At 44.4% G+C, this 18,741-nt stretch overlaps 1 protein-coding gene across 6 annotated transcripts in view; it reads right to left on the minus strand.

Moving 5' to 3' along the window:
* Positions 1-18,741, minus strand: part of DENND2B (DENN domain containing 2B) — a 178,809-nt gene that overhangs the window by 91,611 nt on the left and 68,457 nt on the right. For 4 of the 6 annotated variants that reach the window (XM_042904027.1, XM_042904024.1, XM_042904023.1 and 1 more), the window contains one exon: positions 15,951-16,039. The gene's annotated coding sequence lies outside the window, so the exon portion shown is untranslated. Of the gene's footprint in view, positions 1-12,069; positions 12,188-15,152; positions 15,430-15,950; positions 16,040-18,741 lie in introns of those variants that run through there. The other 2 variants (XM_042904025.1, XM_042904028.1) reach the window with 2 other exon arrangements.

Here is an 18,741-nt window from a genome sequence, read left to right on the forward strand (position 1 = left end):
CCCAAATTCTTGGTAACCTCTAATTTACTCTATCTCAATGAATTTGCCAATTAAAGATATTGCACATAAGCAGAATCATACGATATCTATCCTTTTGTGTCTGGTTTATTTCACTTAGCACAATGTTTTCAAGGTTCATTCACACTGTAGCAAGTATCAGAACTTCATTCCTTTTTATGGATGAATAATATTCCATTGTGTGCATACACCACATTTTGTTTACTTATACATCAGCGGGTGAACACCTGGATTGTTTCCACATTTTGGCTACTGTGGGTAATGCTGCTACGAATATTGGCATATAATTATTTGAGTCCCTGTTTTCAATTTTGGGGGGCATAAATACCTAGGAGTGGAGTTGCTGGGTCACATCGTAAGTTTTAGCTTTTGAATTTGTTCCCCAACAGCTGTACCATTTATATTCCCACCAGCAGTGTATGAGGATCCTAATTTTTCCACATCCTCACCAATACTTTTTATTTTCCATTTTTGGTTAGAATATAATCATTTTTATAAAAATAAAATAAATGTTTATATAAATGTATTGTAGAGGAAACTGTTAACAGTGATTATACTCCTGGGGCACCAGTTTATAGGAAAGGCTCATATTCCAACATGTATTTTCCTATTGTGTAAAAGTTTACAGAACAAATGTATTACTTTTGTTATTAAAAAAATACTTTTTAAAAATATTTACTTATTTTGAGAGAGAGAGAGCAAGTGGCAGAGGGGCAGAGAGAGATTGGGGGAGAGAGAATCCCAAGTACACGCTGTCACCACAGAGCCCAACACAGGGCTCGATCTCACCAACTATGAGTTCATGACCTGGGCCAAAATCAAGAAGAGTCAGATGCTCAACCAACTGAGCCACCCAGGTGCCCCCCACCAAAACAGGTCTTAAAGAAAAATTAACCTGAGATAGTTTCATGCACGCTTACTAATTTGAAATTGTAACACATTATAGTTCTTGTGAAATGCTTACAGCAAAGCCCTGAATCAAAAGTCAATTCCCCGTCCTGGCTCCGCACCTTGGGCGCTCGGTTTTCTCACCTGACGCAAGTGGGACTCTGACGCAAGTGGGACTGGACCAAAGTTCCCAATCACAATGCCAAGAATGGATTATGGTTGTGTAGACACTGCGACTCCTTCAAGCCCCAGGGCAGCACTGGGGCTCAGCGCTACCAGGAGCCTCCTCCTGTTATCCCAACGTGCCTTGCAAAAGTTATCACTTCTTGTGTGTGCAGGGATAAGAAAAAGGTTGGGCAGCGCTAGGTCAGGTAACCTTTAATATCTCTTCCCATACTGAAACAGAATTCTACAACTGTGCTGAACTAATGAGCAAAGCTAAGAAAAGGGGGGTGTCAGGGAAAACCTAAGAGTCACCTACCATAGAGGAGAAAATGGAGATCCTTCCCCAAGGAGAGAAGCAAGCACAGACAGTGATTCAAGAAATGAGAACCTCAAGGAAGAGAGGGCAGCTTATGATTATTCACTCAAATGTCTCACATGAAGCCACAGATCCTGAAACAGAGAGCAAGGGAGCACTGCTTGGAGCGACACTGCTCTGGGAGAGGCATCCCAAAGATACCCACATGGGCAGCAGACAAGTAGAACACCCGACCTCTGTGGGAAGAGGCACTAAGAGGCCTGGCTAAGTGAAAGCCAAGTGAAATCCTCTCTTCCAGGTGTTCTCAGCCTATCAGCTGCCAACTGTGGACTTTGTCCTGGAAATTCAACTCCTGGGTTAAAGAGATAATCTCCCAGGCATGTCCTGTGTAAACCTGGCTAATCAACAGAACACACTCAGAACTAAGCCTGACGGCAGTCCCTAAAACAGTCCTGCCAACCAGGGGGTGTGCTAAAGGGCAAGGTGGGAGCTCATCCTGGCATAAATGTCATCTCTCCTAATAGAATCAAGTGGCCAGGATGGGCATTTTCCAAAAATAAGTCAAACAGCTGCTTAGAGACAAGCACTCAGCTGGAAACCTCATCCGGAAGTGATATGGATATCGTGAGAAGAGTCACTGTGACTGAGGGCATGGACCTTTACTGGGCTTTGTTGACATTACAGTGGTAAGCCACCCAAGAGATTCTAAAGTATAGACATGAAATTCTAGGTCACTGAAAGAAGGCATACGGATTACATCTGGCCCTCACACCCTTTTTGAATCTCAGCTGCTGAGCCTCTTACGCAGTGGTTCCCAACCAGCAGCAGCACTTAGAAACTTGTTAAAAATGCACACCCCCAGCCCCCACTCCAGATCTACTGAATTGGAAACTAGCTCTCCAGGTGAATTTGGAGCCCCTCTCAAGTCTGAAGACCTACAATCTGGAGTTCAGATCCTCCAGACTTCCCTTATACTCAGTTTTAAATAAGCTGTGAGAGACTGGAATACTGCCCTCACTAGTTATACCCAGTAAGACAAGTTTCCTCCCACCCCCATTCTATCTTCCACATGGTCTCACAGGTTTCTTTTCTACCAACCAAATCCAATTGTGTTCCTTTCCTATTTTCAAAAGAAGGATTCTCCAGTACCTGAAGGGTTCTAGCCCTTAAAGATCTGACCAAACCAATCTTCTTAGCCTCACCCCTAATTCATCTGTATGTACCTACTCATGGTAGGTGAGCATCTCATGTTTGCTCAGCGAATCAGTGCTAAAGATAAAAACGTTGTCTACAGGAATCTTTCCTAACCACACATCTTTTCCTCCAGAAGCAAAGTGGTTACTAAAACAGACAGGGACAGGGGAGACAGGAAAGCAGAATCCCATTACAAAAGAAAATTCCTCTGTGTGTCAAGAATCCATGCTAAATCTGAAATTCAATCTCACCCTGCTCTGCCCTTCAAACTATTCCATCTAAGCTGGCTGACAAGGCTGAACACAGATCTCATGAACACCGAGGAATGAGAGTTTACAAACAGCCCACACATTTTCATTTCAGAATCCTGACCCTTGCTTTATAGAATCCAAACAGGATCAATCCTTCAAAAAAGGAAGTATCCACCAATAGAAACTAGTCAATGTTCAATTTCCAGCAAGTGAAAGTTGTGGCCTGATAAATTTATTTCCTCAAACATTTCTAATGAACTTTGAGATTCTAAAAGAAACCTGTGAACTAGGAAATCATAGTTTATTTACAAATGCTAACTTACTGAAAATTAGTTATATTTTCCCAAAACAAATTCTATCTTTTTACTATAAAACAGAAGGAATCGTAATCTAAGATATCTAACTACTTGTGGAATATTGTTAATGAAAAAGACCATCACTTCTCCTACCCAAAGAGTTATGATTCAGGTTATCTGCTTCTGAGTCTTGCCACCTACCCCCAGCCTCCCCGGTTTTTTATTTGGAATGGAATTCTCCATACTTAACCAGGTACTCCTTTCAGAGAAAGTTGAAAAGAACTCATTAAAATCGACAAACATCCAAAATCTATCCTAGCTCCCAATGGATAGATGGCAGAACATAACAGTAAACAACACATAACAATTCAGAGGGAAAATGCACATGAAGTATGTTAGATAACTAAAAGAAAGTACAGTTGGTATACCAATTAGAGTGGAGGTATAAAAGGAGCATATCCTTTGGAATCAGACAGACTTAGATTTGGATTTTAAGCAAGTCAGCCACTCTCAGTTCCTCATCTGTAGACATCAAAACATCAGCAAATTCACTCAAAGATGATTGTGAGAATTTACTGAAATGATGTAAGTAAAAATGCCTGGTGTAATACAATGCCTGGAATACAGAAAGCATTCTACTAATGATATACCACAAACCTAAAATATATAGCAGTTTTTAAAACATATATTGCTTGATCCCAAGAATTATACAGCATGGAATTATACTTATTCCACTTCTTTTAGCTAATTAGCTAGGCCTATCCCCACTCCAGATCCCCCTCAATTTCCCCATATTTTTTCTTGATTCTTCTCAATCAAATCCAATGTTCCTCTTAGCCATCCCTTTCACATTTTGACATCCTATCTCTGGTCGTGCCACAGACCTAGAATGTATACCCTTCACATTGGTTCTCAAAACTCCTTACCATGGCCAAAAGGCTGTACCTGAACTAGCCTCTACCAACATTTTATGCCCTTATAATCACTGGCTCCTTATATTCTAACAATGAACTTCATGTTCTTTCAACATGCCAAGCTCTTTCCTACCTCAGGGCCTTTGCCCTTACTGTTCCCTCCTCCAGAAATGTACATGCCCCAAACCTGAACATTCACAATTTCTTTTTGTGCTTGAACTTGCAGCTCCAATGTCCCATTCTCAGAGAGGCTTTCTCTAACTCCTCTTTTAATAGCTTTCAAGTTCCTGCTACTCTCTCTCTTTTACATCACCACTATTTCTTTCATAGCTCATGTCACTATCATTATCTCATTTATTGTTTACTTATTTACTGACTGCTACCCCAAACATTTTAAGCTCCATGACACATATACTTTGCTGTCTCAGTCATCTCTACATATAGAACAGTGCCTAGACCAGAATGGGTACTCAATAAACATGTAATAAATAAATGAATGAATAAATAAAAAGTTTCTAAACAAGAGGTGCAGAGTTTGACACACACACCCCACACCTTACTTCTCTACCTGGTAGCAGAAGATGGAATCTCCAGGAAAGAGTGTAAAGTAAAAAAGAGAAAGGCTCTTATAAATAATGCTGCAATAAATATAGGGGTGCATATATCTTTTCAAGTTAGTCTTTTGCTTTCTTTGCGTAAACATCTACTAGTGGAATTACTGGATCAGATGATATTTCCATTTTTTAATTTAATTTTTTTAATGTTTATTTCTACTTGAGAGAGAGAGAGAGCACAAGCAGGGGAAGAAAGAGAGAGATAGAATCTGAAGCAGGCTCCAGGCTCTGAGCTGTCAGCACAGAGCTTGACACGGGGCTCAAACCCATAAGCCATGAGATCATGACCTGAGCCAAAGTCGGACGCTCAACTGACTGAGCCACCCAGGCGCCCCGGTATTTCCGTTTTTAATTCTGAGGACCTTCCATACTGTTTTCCACAGTGGTTGTCCCAATTTACAATAGCCAAGATATAGAAGCAACTCAAGTGTCCATCAAAAGATGAATAGATAAAGATATGGTACACACATACACACACACACACACGCTTTGGAATATTCCTCAGCCATAAAGAATAATGAGATCCTGGCATTTGTGACAACATGAATAGACCTAGAGCATATAGTGCTAAGTGAAATAAGACACAGGAAGACAAATACCATACGATTTCACTTATATGTGGAATATACAAAATGCAACAAACAAACATACATACAACAACAAAAAACAAACTCTTAAATACAGAGAATAAACTGGTGGTTGCCAGAGGCGGGGGCAGGTGGAGGAATGGGTGAAATAGATAAGAGGGATTAAGAGGCACAAGTTCCCAGTTACAAAATAAATACATCATGGAGATAAAAAGTGCAGCATAGGGAAAATATTCACTAATATTGTAATATCCTTGTGTGGTGACAGATGGTGACTACTTGGCGTGGTGAGCACTGAGTAATGTATAGAATTGTCAAATAGCTATGCTGTACACCTGAAACTAACATAACATTGTATGTTAACTATACTTTAATTTCTTAATTAATTTTTTTAAGGCTGAGGAGAAATAAACTCTTGGGGAACACAGTCATCCCAACTCCCCTGCTGACAAAACATTAACTACTCTCAGGGCCTGGGATGATGTCAGAGGTGTTACTGTCTCCATGGCTTCTTACTACCATCACTGCCTTTTTTACCACCCGTCTCCTCCCAGCCAGCTCTTCCAGCACAGGTGAGCAGTAACTCACTCCTGAGCAGCAGTGAGGACTCAAACCCAGAGACACAGAGACACAGAGACACGGACAGTGCTGCCCATATCACTTCAAAAACGGCAATTTATCTGGCAATCTTTCCATGTGCTCTGAACCCAGACTGGTGAGTGAATCAGGGGGTTAGAGGGAGGCAAAGAAAATAAAAAATTTCAGTGCTCTCTTCCCTTCCTAGATTCCAAAGCCTCAATTCTCTGAACACAGCAGCTGAGTTGGTCAAGTCACAGACTGCCAACCAAGGTCACTGCCATCGCCAAGTTCACCTCAGCTGTCCCAGGTATTTTTCTCTGGCATTCAAGTACCACGCTTCTTTATAGATGCTGGGGTCAGTTAAGTTCTTTAGTTTCCTTTCCCTATTTGTATCTGTTTTACCAAGTGACAGAGTACTGTATATGCACACACAGATCTGACCTTTTTCTCCTCAGATGAGTGCAAAATCTCCATGTGTGGTTTCTATACCATGTGCTCTTGGCCACTTTTAATCACCCCTTCAGAACACACGATAGGTCAAAAACTGCTAATAAACTAAATGGGGTGAAGGATTCTGGCATAACTTTGTGCCAAGAAAACTTACCTCCTATAAGGAGTGCCAGGCATGGTTTTGGCAGCCGTAAGTCCCATCAAGGCTGAGCCTCTCCCAGCCATACAGGGAGCTATTGTAGAGTCTGAGCGCCTGCCTACACAAGTAAAACTGCAGAAGAAATACAATGTTTGACCCTAATCTTCAGAGTTTGGTCTTCTCTAAAGCACAAAGAACCTTAAATTATAAACAGCCTAACTCAAAGGGAAAATCTGTGAAACACCTACTCCCAGGAACTCCCCATTCTGCCCTAGGCCTGCTTGGGTTCAGCAGGCCCATAAATTGGCACTGTTGATATGACCTTTCCAGGCTATATTTCAACAAGAGATAACAACAAAGCTGAGAGCTTTGGTAGCACTCAGAGGAGATTTGAAGGACTTAAAACATGCTGCTAAGTTTGGCAGCAAAAGTTCCTGTTTCTTACAGCTGGAAAAGGAAATCTCTTTATAATTATACTTGTAGATAAGACACACCGAGCTACTCATGCTACTCATTCTAGTTAGGAACAGATTAGAGCCGCCTCATCCCAATCCACCATTCCTCTGAGATCCATCTGAGTGAGCACTGTGGGGTGTGGGGGCAAGTCTCACCTGGGGCTGAGGAGTCAACGTACCTACAGGGAAGATAAAGCTTCTCAGTGGGGCTTACTGTCATAGCTACTCCCACTTGCTCAGAGATACTTGCCACTCTTCATTACCTAGCTCTACTTTCTGTCATCCCACTTCCCATCTTCCTCTTTTACCCAGGGTTCTGCCATGCCCCTAACTCCAGTGCCATATAACATGTGTTACTCATCAAAAAGGGTCCTTTAAACCTACATGCTCTTTTGGCTCAGATTCTCTTTCTGGTTTATATATTTCTTTACAAAAGCAAAGTACAAGAGCTACAATCTATGTACTGATTGCAGGACACTTATTACTGCTCTGCTGATACTAGATGTCTGCCCAAAACATGGAGCAAGGGAACATCGCTCCACATTTCTCAGCAGAACAAACCAGACAAACCAACCATTCGGAAACAAACTCTGCTTGGCTTACAAGGTAATAAGATATATAACAGTAATTGCTCACATTTCATTCAGCATCAGATACAAGGTACTATGCTAAGCACATGACACTTAGGCCTCACCACAACACTACAAAATAATACAATTAGCACTTCTGTTTCACAGAAAAGGAGCTGGGGCATGGACAGGCTCCATAACTTACCCAAGATCTCAGAACTAGTAAGTAGCAGAACCAGAATATGAACCCCTACTGTCTGCCTCCGGAGCCCAGGCTCTAAATGTCACTCTTTCATTAGACAGCTCTTCTCGTAACACACAGGTTTTTCTTTGAGCACCAATGGCTCGCTTCAAACCCTGAAGGAAACACTGACATTTTTCTCCACAGAGAGAAGGAAATAGTGATGGCAGTACTTATTCACAAAGCTGATCTGAGTCTATACAGCAGAACAAATAAGTACCCTAAACATCTGTCAACCAAAATTTCCCCAGGAGCACCAAGTGAAACCCACCTCCTTTCTTACTAACCTGGTAGATTTTCTAACTTACTAAAGGCTGGAACCTCTTTGCACGTTGTTACAACCAAGCCCTGTGCATCTGAGAGCAAGATTCCAGGCTCCAAGTTATGAGAACCAAGTCAAATGCTTTCTAGAATCCAGCTGATAGGATTAAAAAAAAAAAAAAAAGCTATGCAAATATTTTTTAAGCATAAGCAATATATGTTGGCCAATTTGGGGAATAATTTTATAGAACTTCAGGGAATCTAGTTGGAAAGACAAGACATATGCATTTAAGAGTCAAGTCAAAATGTCAATGAAAACACTGTATCTAAACCCCCCACTTTCTAGAAGAGGAAACTGAAGCCTAGAGAAGCCAAGGTTACTTCCCCAAGGTCACCCAAAAGTCACCAACAGAGCCAGGACTAAAGCTCAGATCTGCTGACCACCTGGCCAGGGCTCTCTGTACTGCTATATGGAGGCCGAGGAACTCACAGGAGAGACAGTTCTCAAACAACAATTACAGCTAACAATTACTGAAAGCATATTTGTGCCAGCAACTAAGCTAAGTGCTCTATATAAATTCACTAATTTGGTGCACCTGGGTGGCTCAGAAGGTTAAGTATCCGACTTTAGCTCAGGTCATGATCTCATGGTTCATGGATTCAAGTCCCACATCAGGCTCGATGCTGACAGCTCAGAGCCTGCTTCACATTCTGTGTCTCCCTCTCTCTCTGCCCCTCCCCCCCAAATAAGTAAACATTTAAAAAAATTATTTAAAAAAATTAACTCATTTAACCCTTACAACAAACCTTTGAAAGGAGTAAGATTATTCCCAATTTACAGATGCAGACACTAAGGTTTACAAAGGTTAACTCGCCAGAGATCCACAGATAGTTAAGAGGACGAGACAGACTACAAGCTTCCAGAGCTGGCTGCAAAGGGTCTTAAAGGATACACAGGTAGGATTCATGGAAGTAGAAGGACCAACAGCAGCTTGTGAAGGGCGGCCAATGTTGGGGGAAGGAGGACCTAGGGCCCTGACTGGGCAGGCTGCCAGGAAGCAACTGGCAAGAAGCAGTTCTAGTCTGTCATGACAGTGAAGGGTATGCATCCTACAGGAGGGTAAAGCAGAGCCTCTGAAGCTGGGGTGAGAAGGACCACTGTGGAGACTCTCCCCAGGTGTCAGAAAGGTGAATAAAATGCAAAGTATAGGGACACCTGGGCGGCTCAGTCGAAACTTCTTGGTTTCAACTCAGGTCATGATTTCACGATTTGTAAGATTGAACCCCACATCAGGCTGTGTGCTGACAGCGTGGGGGCTGCTTGGGATTCTCTCTCTCCCTCTTCCTCTGCCCCTCCCCCTTCTCACTCTCTCTCTCTCTCTCTCTCTCTCTCTCTCGAAATAAATCTTTGAAAAAAAAAAAAAGAGAGAGACGCCTGCTGTACTCTTCAAAATGCTGCACTAAGTTGATAATGATAATGGAAAGCACCGAACCTTTACTAGGTGCCAGGCACTGGCTGAGAGCCTTACAGGTGTCATTTCATTCACTCCTTGGCACAATGCTAACAAGCTAAGTACTACTATTATACATTTCACAGATGCCTCACAGAAAAGGGAGGCTCAGGGAGATTAAACAACTTGTCCAAGGTCACACAGCCAGTAACTGTAATGGCAGGTTCTAAACCTAGGCATGTAAGACCCTTGGGCACCAGCTCTTCGTTACCACACCTTGCTGCACTGAGACACTCACAGTAAGTGCAAGTGGTCCATTCCACCACACACGCACTGAGCATCAAGAGTCACTGAGAGCTGAACAAACACATTGCAGGTTGATTCATTTAGAAGCAATCTATGATATTTAGCTGTCAGAACTCCATCAGGGAGCTGTGTTCCAAGACGTAAGTGAGCACACCAAAATTCACTTCCTCTAACAAGGCTAAAGAGTTCTGAAAACTAGCTGACTATATAGTTTTCTTTCCAATTTTTCCCTTTCCCTTTTCCTATCCTCCCACACCCAATTCACTGACACTCTCAGAGAAACTTCAACAGAGACCTAGAACCCTCTCCCTCCTCATATTTCCAGTCCTTTATAGTTGGCTTTCGTCCATCATTCAAACAGTACTTCACATCAGAGTCTAAGAGTTGGCTATTCCTCCTTCTTCCCAGCCTAACGCATGAGATGATCATTAACCCTACCTGCAAAACGCCAAACTTCAGCGGGTCTTTGTTTCTTCTTTCTTAGTCGAACACACAGAGGCTCACTTTGGGGAGGAAATAACTACAATACAACATCTAACATAATATATATATGGGATAAGTCCCTCACTTGCTACTATCTAGACCCTCCCCAGCCCTTGGCTTAGCCACTCTGTATTCACTGACAAAATGGGTGAACAGACTAAGAGGGCATATGGGTACCAGAGATGCCTCTGAGCCCAAGAGCAATGAACAGGGGTGTCAACTCCAATGCCGGCCTCCCAGGACACAACGCTGTCTCATTGGGTCCCCCGGGGACAGGCCAGCCTTCTGCTAAATTGTAAAGGCCTCCTAGAGCAGCCCAAGAACTACCTTCTATCTCCCCTGCTTCCCCTCAGAACTACCTTTCCCCAGTCCCCTTGCCCAGGGCCTTTCTCCTGTTTCCTTCTAGTTTTCCTACTGCTTCAGATCTTGTCTCCCCTAACTCCCAGTTCATTTCATTTTCCCCAGGGTCAAACAGTCCTTCATTCACTGTACTGCTTCTCATTAGTCAATCTCTAGCTCATATACAAACCCCTTCAGAGACAAGTCACACAGAAGAGGAGTCTGTATCTTTGAGAAATGGGTGGTTTATACGACAAACACTTAGAACAGGTCAGCTTTCATTAAGAAGCCTTCATACCCTAATTGCATATATAATTCACCTTTTATAGATACAGTGCAATCTAACATATAGGCAGTTTTTAGATGAGAATATTGTGATCATTTCAATAGCCCTTCAAGAACAGTATATCCGAGCCAGAAATACTAAGAGAAGGGATCTTTGGAGAAATCCTACAATGAGGTCTAAACTCATTTAACATCCTCCTCTCCCCTCAACACACAAATACACACAGGCAAGTTTTCTAGGTCTTACAGGTGGAAACAGAGACACTGGGGATTTTCCTATCAGGCAATATTATGCAGCATATTCCCCTAAGATAGATGCACCCAGCATTTTACTGCACCCACCTACTGAGATAGATGCACACAGTGCCTCCTCCCAAGCCAAAAATAGATGCTCAGAATCTCCCTCCCCATCCCCAGGAGAAGGCACTCACTAATGCAAGTTCTCCCTTAGGCTTTATAGAGAATTCTCTGCAGACTATGCCAGATGGTAATTTTTTTTTTTTCTTTCATGCCCTCCTGGCCCCTTCTCCACTTTCCATGGTTACTCTAACTCAAAGAACTCAATTATCTGCCAGCAGATTTCCCCCTCCCCCACCCCTGTCCACCCTAAACACCCTCTTCTTCCAAGCTAATGTAAAGGCTCAGAAGGGAGGCCAAGCCAACACTCTGCAGGGCGGCTGCCTGGACTCCTATAGGCTCAGATACACATTCTCTTCGCTTGACTGCCTCGGCAAACTCTCTTGGGCCCAACACTGGAAATCAGGAGACTCCAGGACAGTGACACATAACAGACAAAGAGAAGCAACAAGAAGACATGCTCTTCAGTCTCTCAGCCCCACCTGCCTGCAGGGAGGTGTTCTGGCAGTCCCAGACTCTGACCCTTCCACCTCCTCCCCGTGGTCCTCCCCAAAGTAGTTCTTAGAATCAGATTAGGTAGACACGGAGCACAGCTTCTCTTACTTATAACTCAGCAGTGTTGCCAAGATATCTGGAGTCAGAGGCACCCCTGCATACTGTAAACCCACACCCTCCATTCCAGGGACAGGGTAGAGCCAGCAGAATTCAGGATGCCCTAGGCCTGTCCTCGAAGGCATTTCAAAGTTTCAACTTCCTTGGGTAACTGATTATTCTAATTTTAGAGAGAGGGAGCCCAGACGGAGAGTATGTAGGAAGGGCAGTAGAGGAAGGGGGAGAGAGGGAGTGAGAACAGGAACGTTACTTTTTAATCCTTAAAGAATATGGAGGGATCCATCCAATGTGTGACTCACCTCTGGGAAGCTGGACTGAGCAGAAGTGGGAACCAGCTGCAGCCCCAATCTAAGCTACGGACCACTTCTCTGGGACCACTTCTCTGTCGGGCCTGAGAGGCTACTATGATGGATTCACCTGAAAAAAGGCTCTGTTGTTAAACAATAACAGATCTGTCTCCTCAGGGTCTTCCCAGGGGCTTCTTCCCAGAGCCTACTCCAGGGCATGGAAGCTTGCCCTGTCCTGCTACAAAAGCTGAGGCTGCCAAATGGGGGGCCAGGTCTCTCCCTGTGTTCCCACCTGGCATGCCATGAGCCCTACACACTCCCTGAGAACAGATCTGGGTGCCCTTTCCTGAAGTCTCCCCACCCCTGCTTTTCTGTTCCTTGGCATAGTCCCAATGCATATCAAGAATCTCTGCCCTTGAAATTCCCACTTCCTCATTTCTTTCTTGTTTCCCTCTAAGCTGTAGCCATACAGGTTCCTGAAAGAGCTGCCCAGCCCCCAAGGAGCCTTTCAGAGTGATAACTCTGCCTGCCGGTTAAACCCTGTCTTTCAGACCCAGAACCCAGCTAGCAGAATGAGGGAACCAGCCCTGACAATCAGAAGCCTCTCTTCCAGCTACTGAAATGTATACCATAACTGCCAGGTAGTTAGCTGTGGGACACTGGAAAAGCGAAGGGTCTCTTCGAATCCTTCTCTTCTATACTAAACACATGAGTCGGGTAACCTAAGCAAAGAAAGCTTCATCTCTGAAGCATCATTTATGAGGCTCAAACCTGCAGTGAACATCACTCTTCTATTTCCCAAAGAAAGCATCATTTATTTCCTTTAATATCTCGAAGGACTTTTTAAAGGTTTTTTCTCATTTTTATTTATAAATGCACAAAAGAATAGGGCACTTTATAAATTGGGAAACCAGAACAGAGAGGCAAAATGCCTTTCCAGAAGAGAATGGGGCCGTCATTCAAGCTTTAATTCACAACATCTCACATTTTACAGGACTTGACTTGCTTAAAATTACTTTCATAGAAATTGTTTTAAGCTTATTTATTTTGAGAGAAAGAGAGAGAGAGAGAGTACAAGTTGGGGAGGGGCAGGCAGAAGGAGAGACAGAATCCCGAGCCAACTCCATGCCATCAGCACAGAGCCTGATGCAGGGCTCAAACTCACAAACTGTGACATCATGACCTCAGCGGAGATCAAGAGTCGGACACTTAACTGACTGCACCACCTAGGTGCCCCACTTTCACGGAAATTACCTCATTTTTGTTCCTCCCAACAGACCTGTTAAAGTAGTTATATCATTATCTCTCATCTCAGAGCTAATAAATCTAAAGGTCACATAGGTTAATGGTCTTGCCCATGGCCACCTTGATGGCAAGTAGCAGAACCTGACCATGGACCTAAGTCTCCTCACCTCAAATCCAGTACTCATTCTGCTACATCAAAAGAATGACCACCTGCTCACCTTCTTCACATGTGTGGGGGTGATAAAGTTAGAGGAACCCCAACCACAGCCACTTGAGTAGAAAAGTGGGATTCTGGATTTGCACTGCCCACTGACTCAGAGAGGCCTCCTCCTCACACCCCCAAATTTAAATCCCAACCAACAGTGCAATGCCATATGCTTCCAACAAAACAGAGGTTTCAACTAAGCGGAGGATCACTGGGAGTGTATTAAAAGGAGGCATCACTATAGCAGTGGCCCATCTGAGGTCCAGGGCCACGGAGTTCACCCTTGTGGACCCTCAGGCCACAATACTGATGCATACATGTATACAATCAGGGAGCCCAAACTGGGGACATGGTCAGTGCTTTTACTGGCAAGCTGACCCGAAGTTAATCAGAAGGCCCCCTCATTGTCTGCCAGAATACAAAAGACATTCTGTTCAAAAAGTTCAAGAAGAAAAACCGAAGAGCCAGGACAGCAGCTGTTCCCTCAACCCACAGAGAAACCAGAGGCATCCACAATGTTCCCTAAGGCCCAGCAGTAAGTTTGAGATGTAACATGGCTGAAGCGGAAGCACATCTCCTGATAAGTCTCCACTGCAGGGAGTGTCTGCTGCATTAATGCTCCAAATAAGATCACTGAGAACCTAACTACACCATCACCTATAAAGGTGCCTTTCTGGAAGGATCTCCTCTCCTAGGCCACACTGAGCTTAGCACACACCACTCCCCTGGGACAGAACAAGTTTCACCAAAGCATAGGGCAAACAAAACAGGAATGCACGGTGTGGACAGTGCGTGCTCTGAGATTTGGTTAAAATATTAACCTGAAGAATCCATCACAGTACCTCAGTACTGTGTCTCCACAACCACAACCTCGTGCCTCATGTCTTCACAGGCAACCTAGTAGCAGCCACCACTGAGAGCTCACTCAGAGATATCTGTATAGGAAACCTCTTCACAGCCCCCACCCCCAGCCCAAAACACACACACACCTGCCAGCCTCCTTTAGCAAAGCCTGTGATGGGCCTTATTAATGAAGGAGGACAGCTTGCTTCTTTCCAAGTTACCTGAGGGAGAAACGAAGAGAGTGACCCTAGCTCAGATATCCCTAAGACGGTCCCTCTGTCCTAATAACTGCTCCAGAGACTGGGAACTCACCACAAGCTCCTAGCTGAGTTAATTGGAGCTTTTTCCTTTTTTCACTACAGGTCAGACATAGCAACACCAAGAGACAAAACAGACAGTGTTCACTAGAACAAACCAAGCCACTCAAAAGACACTGGAGTTTCCACGTAGGAACTCCAAACACAATGCTGGAATGATGATAACTTGCTTTTTCTATACAAAAAAAAAACTGTTTCTGTAAAATATCCTAAGCCTTTGTGCTAAATACAAGATGATGATTTCTACAGAAAAGTCTAAACACCTCAGGTTCAGCAAGAGTGAGATCAGCTAGATTTGCAAAGTCAAGAAAATTGGCTGTTTCCCTCCTCCTTAAGCTAATAGAATCCAACTGTTGGAGCATGACATCATTCCTGAGCCCCAAACCCTGAGCAGAGAGTACAGACTTATCCCTGCCTCCCAGAAAACAGCCCAAGACTATGGCCAGGAAAGGAGAAAAAACAATCCAAGCCGGAGCTGACCTTACCTGAAAGTCCCGGTGCTTTCCTGCCCACTCCATTCTCGGCAGAGTTTGGCTCACACCACAGTCTGTAAGGGAGCCCGGGGCCCCAAAATCCACTCTCTTAAGCTCCGATACCTGCTGCGAGCTTCCCACAGCTCCTTCCTCTGACCTTTCGTGGCGCTCCTTCCAGCCAAATGAGCAGAGCACTTCTAGCCGGCCAGGCCAGTTGTCATGGAGACCCTGTTCTCGCCAGCCAGCGTGCTCTGTGCTCTGGCTTGCTCTCTCTCTCCTGCTCTCGCTTGTGCGCTCGCGCTCGCGCTCTCTCTCTCTCTCTCTCTCTCTCTTTCTCTCTCTCTGTCTGTCTCCTCTCCTCTCTCCCCCTCCACCCCCCCTTCTCTCCCGCTCTCAGTTCTGGGAGGCTTCCATGAAACAGCACTGTCTTTTGATCAGCTCGGGTTTTGCACACATTCCACTCCTCCTACCTCCCTTCCAGTCAAACAAGAGCTCTGGGCAGCTCCTGGGAACTTGCTTGAACAGTTAAGATGGGAGAAGGGAAAGACAGTGAGTGGACTTGTTTTCCTCCCCTCTAGTGTCTCATTTTTTTTTTTTTTTAAACTTGGAAGAAGCCTGGCCAGCAGGGAGGGAGCTAGCTGGAGCACTTGGGAGGGGAAGCAAGCCCTTCCTCTGGGTCCTGGAGTGTGGGTAGGAGGACCCAGATGCATTGCCTTGACTTGTTTGTGCACTTGGGATTTTCCGGGCAGCACTTGAGGCGGAAATGTATTCACATCCCAGGAGCTCGCCTGGACTGGCCTCTCCACTTACCTTGCTGCCTGCCCAGGTTGTGGCGATGGCTTTAACCAGTGCAGGGACTCATGGTACTATTGCTGATACCCAAGCAGTCTCTCATCTTCCTGCAACAGAGAGGAAAGACACCAGGTCAGGACCAGTAAGAGTCCCAGACAAGTCCAGAGTCATAGCAGAAGCAACAAACAAGATACAAACACAACCTCATCTCTCTGCCCTGCTCAAGACCTGCAGCTAAAGCCCCTGGATGTCTGTGAGCTGCTGTCACAGCCAGGGATACTATCATTTTTGTCCAAGAGCCAGCACAGTGTCTAGGACACAGCAGGCCCTCTCAATTCAATCCCCCCATGTATATTTCTTCTTTGTGATCCCGCAACCCTGGGATCATGACCCGAGCTGAGATCAAGCTCAGTTGGATGCTCAACCAACTGAGCCACGCAGGCGCCCCATGACCTTCTATTATATGCACTATTTTGTCTGACCCTCAAACCTTCTGAAATACACTGAGCAATATTATTACCATTTTATACATGGGAAAACTGAGGCTCAGAGAGATCAAATGTTCAGTCCACAGTTACACAGCTAGTGAGTTAGGCCGTCAAAGAACTAGTAGAGGCCAGTCCATTGTTCTTTAGTCCAGTGTCCTTCCACTAAAGCACACTACCATCTGATCTTAAAAACTAACAACTTTTTTGATAGCCAGTATTGAGATACAAGGAGGAAGGCAGAGAATCTTTCTGAGTCATTGTGAATTAGACCTGACTACCATTCTGTTGGCCTGAAGACTGTATGATAGCATCTATGAGCTGTAGAAGGTAATGATACACAGATTAGAGGGAAAAGTCTTGCCCTGTAGCTATAATTTACCTTACACTTTTTCAAAGTACTCTCAGAAATCTTGACTCATCTGTTCAACACAACTGACCTGAAAGTTAGGACTGCTATTATCACAGGTTATTAAATCTAATTTAACAGATTGAGATGAAAATCTGAAAGAGAGGTCAAATGACTTGCCCCAGATCACAGAACCAGAAAATAACAGATCTAGAAAGAGTACAGAAGCTTTTCAACTTTCTTTTGTGTAGTAAGCAGAAAGGCTGCAGGGAAACCAGGTGGAGCAGGGGGTCAGAAGACCTTGGCAGTATCTGGTTCCACCATTAACTAGCCATGTGACCTTGGGCAAGTCACCTACCCTCCCAGTTTCTACCTATGAAACCTGTCCCATGGGCAACTGATAGGGCTGGGATGGGCATAAAAGAGATGACTATGTAAAAGCATTCTCCTTAAGTCGGGCACTGAGCTAAGAACTTCATTCATCTCTACTGTTTTCACCACATACAGACAAACAAAACCCAGGGCCTCTGTTATCTCTCCAAGAGGAGAACACCGAGGCTTAAAGAAGAGATTTTTCTTTTTCTTTCTTTTTTTTTAATTTAATGTTGGTTTATTTTTTGAAAGAGAGAGACAGAGCACAAGCGGGGGAGGGGCAGAGAGAGAAGAAGACACAGAATCTGAAGTAGGCTCCAGGCTCTGAGCTGTCAGCACAGAGCCTGATGTGGGGCTCAAACTCATGAACAACAAGATCATGACCTGAGCCAAAGTCAGATGCTTAACCAACTGAGCCACCCAGGTGCCCCAAGTAAGAGATTTTTCAATGCTGCTTTCCAAAAACACTGCCAGTGAGGTCCTGATGGAATCTTTAATGCAGCGATCCTTTATAGAATCCTTTTGACTTTTATTGACCTCTGATATATCACAAAATTATCAAAATAAGATTTTAATTGACTTGAGTTTAAAAAGTAAATATATGTCAGAAGCTAAGGTAGGGAAAGTGTTAGAAAATCCAACAGGAAATAAATCCTAAGTGGTGGGCACTATGGCTTTAGTGAAGCAATCAGAGCTTCAAAACGGTCAGGTCCAATTTCCCACTACAGAAGCCCGACCTGACCCAAACACCAGCTCGGGAATCCTTCAAAGGCCCTAGTTCCCCATGTCTGCAAAGAAAGACTGAATGAAATGACAAGTGGAACACCATCAAGTCACTGAACTTCTCCCCTTCCCATTCCCAACAGGCATCCCTTTGCTCTCCTCCTGACCCTCCACTTCCAAGTACCCACACTAAGAAGAGGTGATGCCCATCCACTTCTACAACAAGCTAATACTCAGTTACAGTATTAGCACCAACAAATATTTATCCAGCACCTACCATATGTCAGGCATTCTTCTAAGCACTGTGACGGGCCAGGACCAGGGCTGAAGACACAAGTCGGACTCTAAAGTAATGCAAACTTCAAAAAGCCCCACAGACCAGGAACAGAATGCAGGCCATGCTCCCCCTAGTGGCATGCTGGAGTTCACAGAGGTTCTTTAGAGCCTTGTCCTCTGGGGGAAGGGACACAGTAAGGGCCCCATTATGGGAGAACCAGAATCCCTGCTTGGGTGCTGTGACAGGTATAAGCTCTCTGCACTAGGCAGAGCAAGAGGACAGCTGAATCCCCCTGCTGCCCCTGCACAGCTGGATTCAGACCAATCCTGTTTGACCTTTCCCAAATGATAGGGCTCTTACAACCTCATGTGTTCTAGGATCTGTTGAGTGGCATGCATGCATACCTATGCCAGAAATCTGGGAGATACCCTTGCATATTCCCACCTCCCCCTCTCCATATCCAATCCATTTACCAATTCCAAACATTTCTTTTTCCAAAATGTATCCGTCCATTTTTCTGCACCTCCACCGCCACCCTAGTCCCGTCTTAATGACTGAAAAATGTCCGGATTGCCCCAGCTTTCACTCTTGCCCTCACAGCTC

The sequence above is a fragment of the Panthera leo genome, chromosome D1, assembly GCF_018350215.1.
Source record: "Panthera leo isolate Ple1 chromosome D1, P.leo_Ple1_pat1.1, whole genome shotgun sequence".
In the NCBI taxonomy this organism is placed as follows: Eukaryota; Metazoa; Chordata; class Mammalia; order Carnivora; family Felidae; genus Panthera; species Panthera leo.